General features: G+C 47.2%; 1 protein-coding gene across 1 annotated transcript in view; it reads left to right on the forward strand.

Annotated features, from left to right (window-relative positions):
* The first annotated feature begins 946 nt into the window (after nucleotides 1-946).
* TLR5 (toll like receptor 5) overlaps nucleotides 947-6939 on the forward strand; it is a 17600-nt gene continuing 11607 nt past the window's right edge. The window contains exon 1 of the mRNA XM_017812952.1: nucleotides 947-1043. The gene's annotated coding sequence lies outside the window, so the exon portion shown is untranslated. The remainder of the gene's footprint in view (nucleotides 1044-6939) is intronic.

The raw sequence follows: 6939 nt of genomic DNA on the forward strand, positions 1-6939 counted from the left end.
TAAACTGGCTCTTTCCACCTGCAAAAGACCAAAAGAAACAGCTCAAGCACCAAGCAGCCAGCAAACACAAATTTTCACATTGCTTACACTGAGGTGAGTTAGTATGATCATCTCCTACAGATTAAAATGTAGCAAAGCCCATAAAAGCTTACTCCTGTGTCCTGGCTGCATCCCTCAGTCTGTTTTCCCCTTGCCTGATCCCTTCCCATGGAATCAGAACCATAGAATGATTTGGGTTGGAAGGGGCCTTAAAGATCATCTAGTTCCACCCCTGCCATAGGCAGGGACACCTTCCACTAGAGCAGGTTGTTCAAAGCCCCATCCAACCTGGCCTTGAACACTTCCAGGCATCCACAGCTTCTCTGGGAGAACTGTGCCAGTGCCTCACCACCCTTGTAATGAAGAATTTGTTCCCAATATCCAATTTAAACATACCCTCTTTCAATTGAAAGCCATTCCCCCTTGTCCTATCACAAGCCCTTGTAAAAAGCCCCTCTCCAACTTTCTGGTAAGCCCCCTTTAAGTAACTGGAACATGCTATAAAGTCTCTGTGAAGCCTTCTCCAAGCTGAACAACCCCAATTCTCTCAGCCTGTCTTCACAGGAGAGGTGTTCCAGCCCTTCGAGCATCTTCATGACCCTCCTCTGGATGTGCTCCAACACTCACGTCCTTATGTTGGGGCCCCAGAGTTCCGTATCCAGCAGCCGGTCTTGGAGAGCTGGGGAGGATTTCCACTCCGCTGGGGAAATTCCCTCCCAATGTTTCTTCCTTGGTGACTCTATCTTTTTTAATATTTTTTTTCCCATTCCATATGCACATCACCACCACTCTCCTCCATGCCCTACCCCTGCAGCACCCCAGCTCCCTGTGGCGCTGCCCCTTTATTTACGGTCGCCGTGCACAAGAAGGCGGCTCAGCTGCAGCGCCGTTCCCGGCCCCTGTGAACATTGCCCTCCCGGGCGCAGCTTCCCGTCCCGGCCAGCCGGGACCGCTCCTCAGCCATTCCCTGCAGGTCGAGCACGCTTCCCCGCTCCAGCCGGACGGTGTGTATGCGGGGAATAACGCGCGGGGGGACAGGCGCGGGGGGCGCTCCCGGGGGCGCGGCTGTTCCCAGCCTTTTCCCCGGCGCCGCCCGATTTCCCGTGCGGGGCTGCTCCGCTCCGCCCCGGGCGCCGGCGGGAGGTGAGCCGGGACACCGGGATACGGGTGGGAGCCGGGGGTCTGAGCAGCAGCCTTATACGGCTCCTTCACAGCCCACGCCAGCCCAAGGGTCGGTCGTCACTCTCGCTTTCCCCCCTCTGCCTTTCCCTTTTCAGTCGCCAGGAAATAAGGGTATCCACCCGTAGGAGAATGTTTTGGCACCAGGGTTGCACTTCTGCATTTTTCAAAGCAGTATGTAATTTAGCATTCATTCACTTTCCGGCCCTCCCCGAGGCAGACAAGGATTATTACCCTCATTTTATGGGGAAAAAATAGGTATGTGGGGTATAAAGTCCCTAAGAGGCACAAAGGCATTAGAGGTGGGACTTGATGAGACATGCCTGCATCTGGCCTTGGAAGACTCCACCTTGCAGGACGTCAGCAGTTCCCACCTTGCACTTCAGTACTTCGAGTACTCAAGCATGAAACGTTTTGCTTTTGCAGACACCCAGCAGTGCCCAAGTCTGGCAGGGCTGACCAGCCAACATCTGATACAGCTACGTGGTACAGGTGTTGTGATGTAGGCATGCTTCTAGCTCAGAGCCAGCCCAAAGCACAGTAGTGTTTTAAAATGGAGTGGTGAACTGCACATCTTTGATTCCGTGGCTTATGGCTGGGAGCATTCACCCAAGCTGTGGGAGAGTTCAGCCCTTTCCGTCCTTTGCCTCAGGGTGAATGGGACATATGTCTTCATCCTAATTGGGAACAGGCTAATTTTGGCCTCCTCCAGCTTCCTTGTAAAGCTGTGTCATTGTGCGAGAAGCTGATTGAGCTGGTAAGAGGCAGCAACTGGAGGGGAGGACAAGAAGGGCTCCAAGGTGTTCTCTAAGGATTGGTTTCTGGGTTGAACATGTGCATAGTCAGAACATGGAAGCTGCCCAGAGCAGATCTCCCTTCCCTCCCTTGACCCCATACAAAGCATCCCCTAACCCTTCAGTAGGCTGAAGCGTGTCTTTGATTTAGCAACTCTTGAACATTATTCACTCAGTTGGAAGAGCTGTAACAGAAAAGGAGAGTGCCTCCAGTCCAGAATAACCAATGCTTCCACAGTGAATGGGGGAGTGTGAGATAAAATGGTTTGGTGTTGCATTGTGCAGAGAACAGAACTGAGAGTAGCTGTTTTACTTGATAGATTAATGTGCTAAATGAAGACATAGCTAGCTTTCCCTCTGGAAAAAGCTGGGTAGGGACAGAATTTAAAATATAACCTGCTTGGGGATTTCTGTTTCGGCAGTCCCTAGGTGTCAGATCTGGAATATATATGCAGGTGAGCCCTAGCGTGCTACTACCGTGCTGTGAGTCAACGGAACAACCCACTCACCAACAGCTTCCCTCAGGAATGGTTTCAGAAAGGCTACCAGCTACTTTTCTGTCTTCTTCACAGGTCTTCATTGCATCGTAGGTTCTACAGTACAGGATTATGTCAGCCATACTAGTGAGTGAAATTTTCACATTCTTCTCCTCCACCAACTAACTCAAATTTATTCAGATCTAAAGCCTATTTCAAAGAAATTCAGAAACTATCCTTTCAACACCTCCATTCCAGGAAAGAGCAGAGCAGGTTTCTAATTTCACTTCAATGTTTGGCAGATTTTCTCTCTCTTTGTATTATATTTATGGTCTTTTCATCACTGGACATTTGCAGCTGTTATCTTTTGATTGCTTTATTAAAATGTATGTGTAAAAAAACCTTGCAAAAGCAACCATCTCTTTGTTATCATTTGTTCCATTTGGCTCCACATATTCAGGCACCTGTCTCCATATTTTTTTAATAGTTCTTTATTAAATAATGTTTCTAGATTGGGTCCCAGGAGTGCAGGAGGGGTGACCGTGCCATTCCCCCTCTGGTTAGCCAGTTAGTCACCTTTGCTGACTTCAGGCTACCAACCCATTACCAGTTTTATGCATGACCACTATTTCACAGGCATGACAGTGCTGATGAGCTTTATGAAAAGGTTACTTTTGCAGGTAAGGCTGTACAGAGCTCTGCTTGTGACCCCAGGAGTTACCGTCTGAATGCTGCTTCTCTGCTTCCTGCTGCTTCCTCAAGAATTTCTGTCTCATCTGTGAAAGCTGGCCTCCTCTAAGTTACCAATTTGACTGTCTTTCTTGAGACTCCTCTCCTATTATCAATTTGATCTCTTCCAGGTGAGAGCTTAAATCCTGTCTGCTTCTAATTATCCTGTAAGCACAAAAAAAGGACATTGTGCTCCTAAGCTAAATCCACTGTGTGAAAAACACAGTCCAAAATGATAGCTAAGAGGGAAGGGGAGCTAATAAGAAGGAAACATTTCTTCCCTGGAGTGACTTCTAGTCTAGACCAGGCAGTTCTCACGTGACATTTTTCAAAGAAAAAAGGAAAACATGGACTCGGGATGTATCTGAGTGGTGACTGTGACTGCTAGGTTGTTTGTGCAGCTTTGAATGAGCGTCTCTACTGGGAAACAACAGTAGCAACAACTTGAAAAAAAACCCATCAGCCCCCTGAATCTTCACTGTCCTTGCTGAAGCCCTATTTCCTTAGGAAATAAGAAGTTTGTAGGAAACCTTCTTGGTCCTGTTCTGAAGCCCTCTGCCTTCATCATCCCCTCTGAGACACAGAGGTGGGGGAAGCTGGGCTGCCTGGGGCTGGCAGATGGACCAGTGCCCAGCACTGGGGTGCTTCACTGGAACAACCAGCCCAGCTGGTTGCTCAGGCAGGGAAAGGAGCAGCCTGGCTCTAATCAGCAGGGAGACACTTAAAAATGTGCTAGGGGCTAAAAATGACTGAACTGGGGCCAGGACCTGGGGTCTGGGGCTACAGCACCCTCCCTCTGCCTATCCAATTTACTCCTGTCCTCTGGAGAAATAGCCTAGAGCGTGTTTTTTTTAAAGTTTATTTTCTTATCCTTCTGGGGACTGTTTTCTTTTAAAGAACTCTTACCCTATAATTAAGGAATCACATCTGTCTTTGTGTGTTTGCATCTCATCATATAATCTGATGGGATATCAAAACAAATAAATACAAACAGGAACTACATCATTACACCCAAACCAGTGGCTGAATTTTATGGTCCTTCTGCTCTGTCAGGTCATTAAATGCCTTATTGCCTTATGTTTTTTTCCATCAGTGACAGGAACTGCCTCAGTACTCACTTGCCTTATAAGATGGTTCCTGATTTTAAGTTGGAAAATGCTATATTACAGTTAAGAATCCTAGCAACTTAAGGGAGATGCCAAGGGGGTGGGGGCATATTCATTAATCATATGATGAATGAAATAGTTTCTTTTTTAGGTTGTAATTGGCTAGAGGGGCCCCATGATGAAAAGTATGTTTACACTGCTCAACTTTTTATGAGCACAAATGCATATATTATGATGGCTTAGAGCCTGGGCAAAAGCTCAGATCTTTACTTTTCTTTCAGTAAGTAGATTTGATCTAATCAGATAACAGCAGCAATACAAATTTTCACAATAGCAGTTGGCCTTTATCTGACCGGTCTAAGAACAAAGGTTTACTGTTTGCAGTATATCTTTCAAGATCTTTTTTACGGCCTAGATAAATATTACAAACTCCTTGTCAGTAAGGCTTTCTGTTAGATTAAAAGAAAAAGGATGCTCTTTGAGGTCTTTGGGGTTTTTTTCTAGAAATTTTACCAAGTGCCAAATACAAATAGTTCTTCACAGCCAGTGTTTATCACAAGGCTCTGGGAAAGATGCCCATAGTTTTTGCCATGACTGAAGAAAATATGAGTGATATTAGGGCATTAGACAAGGATATTTTGTTCTGCACTTGATAGAAGAAGTAGGAATGATTCTCATTTCCTTACAGAATTTTGACATGTGAATATATAGAGAAAGCTGCACAAGGGAGACTCTATTCATTTGGATGGCAGGAAGGGACCTAAGATCTGAAGAATGAGATTGAGACACATTTTTCTATTCAGGTGAATTCCAGTGGATTTTAGGCAGCCAAGTCCCCAAAATGTGATCCCAAAGGCCCTTCCTTCCTTCATAAATCCACAAGGCACCCCCACATCTGCGGTGGCTCCCAGTGCGTGTAAGCCATTGCACGGGAGCACCCCGGGGTGAGGAGCCTTGCACAGCAATTGCAGGTGTTGGGGAGGTCCATACAAAGAACATGACCCCTGGCAGACTTCCTCGGAGGAGCCTGCATGGTGCACCTCTAGCAGAGCTGCAGCTTTGAGTCTAGTGCAGGGCACATGAGCCATGAACATTTTCTTTCAACCTTTGGCCAAGGAAAAGAAAGGTCCCTGATGCTATGGCCCAATTAGACCATTAAAGGAAGTGGAAGACCTGAGTGCTTAGCCTGCCTCAGTCTGAGAAGCTTCAGTCTGGTTCTCACTCAAGGAAACTGTTCTAACCATAAGGCTGTAAGCACGTAAGTGTGTCAGGTAACAGTACCTGACATCTGTCCTGCAGAAATGTGGCTGTGCACACAAGAATGCAAGAGCTGTGAGGATTTTCAACAATGCCAAGTGTAGGGTACTGCACCTGGGGAGGAATAACCCCAAGTACCAGTACAGGTTGGGTGCTGACCTACTACAGAGCAGCTCTGCTGAGAAAGACCTGGGAATATTGGTGGATGAGAAGTTGACCATGAGCTGGCAGTGAGCTCTTCCTGCCAGGAGGATCAGTGGTATCCTGGGATGCATTGGGAAGAGTATGGCCAGCAGGTTGTGGGAGGTGACTCTGCCCCTCTACTTGGCCCTAATGAGGCCACATTTGGAGTGCTGTGTCCAATTCGGGGCTCCTCAGCACAAGAAAGACAAGAATCTACTGGACAGGGTCCAGCAGAGGACAACAAAGATGATGAGGGATCTGGAGCATCTCTTATGAGGAGAGACTGTGGGAGCTGGGCCTGTTCAGTTTTCCTTCAGAGAAGAGAAGACTGAAAGGGGAATCATTAATGCATACAAATATCTCACAGGCCGGTGCCAAGAGGATGGTGCCAGACTCTTTCCAGTGGTGCCCAGCGACAGAACAAGGAGCAGTGGCCATAAACTGAAACTTCATCATGAGAAAGAACTTCTTTGCATTGAGTGTGCCAGAGCACTGGAACAGACTGCCCAGAGAGGTCATGGAGTCTGGAGACATTCAAAACCAACCTGGATGAATTCTTGTGTAACCTGCTCTAGGTGACCCTGCCTTGGCAGGGGCCTTGGGCTAGATCAGTTGAACAAGATGATCTCCAGAGGTCCCTTCCAACCCTAACAATTCTGTGATTCTGTGATTTTTTTGCTGAGCAGGGCTTGGAAGATAAACTTCTTGAATTATTTTGGAATAGAATATTGCTTGCTTAATTATGGTTGCTTAATCCAAAGCACTAGTTTAGCTAAAATCTATAACCAGACTAATAATAATAATAATAATGGCCAGTCTTCGCGAGCGAAGATTTGGGAAAGGTCATTGACCTTTCGAGCCTGCGCAGTGGATTTTTTAGGTGAGACACAGCTTGCGCTGAACTGAGCCCACCCTTTAATCCTGAGGTTCATCTGCCGGGGCCGAGCACGCTTGGACAGTGGCAGTGAGGTCTCAGAACATAGGTTTGTTTAGAGTGACCTTCTCTTAGATGGATTGCCACACAGGGCTAACGAGCTCCATCTGCCCAGGGGGCTGGGAATCGAACCCGGGTCGCAGTGGTGAGAGTCCTGCACCCTAACCACTAGACCACCAGAGGCCCCAAAGTAAGTGACAAAAAATCTCATCCCTATCTCAACTCTAAGTTAGTATTTCAAA

Source organism: Lepidothrix coronata, unplaced genomic scaffold (assembly GCF_001604755.1).
Source record: "Lepidothrix coronata isolate B3197 unplaced genomic scaffold, Lepidothrix_coronata-1.0 Scaffold38, whole genome shotgun sequence".
Classification (NCBI taxonomy): Eukaryota; Metazoa; Chordata; class Aves; order Passeriformes; family Pipridae; genus Lepidothrix; species Lepidothrix coronata.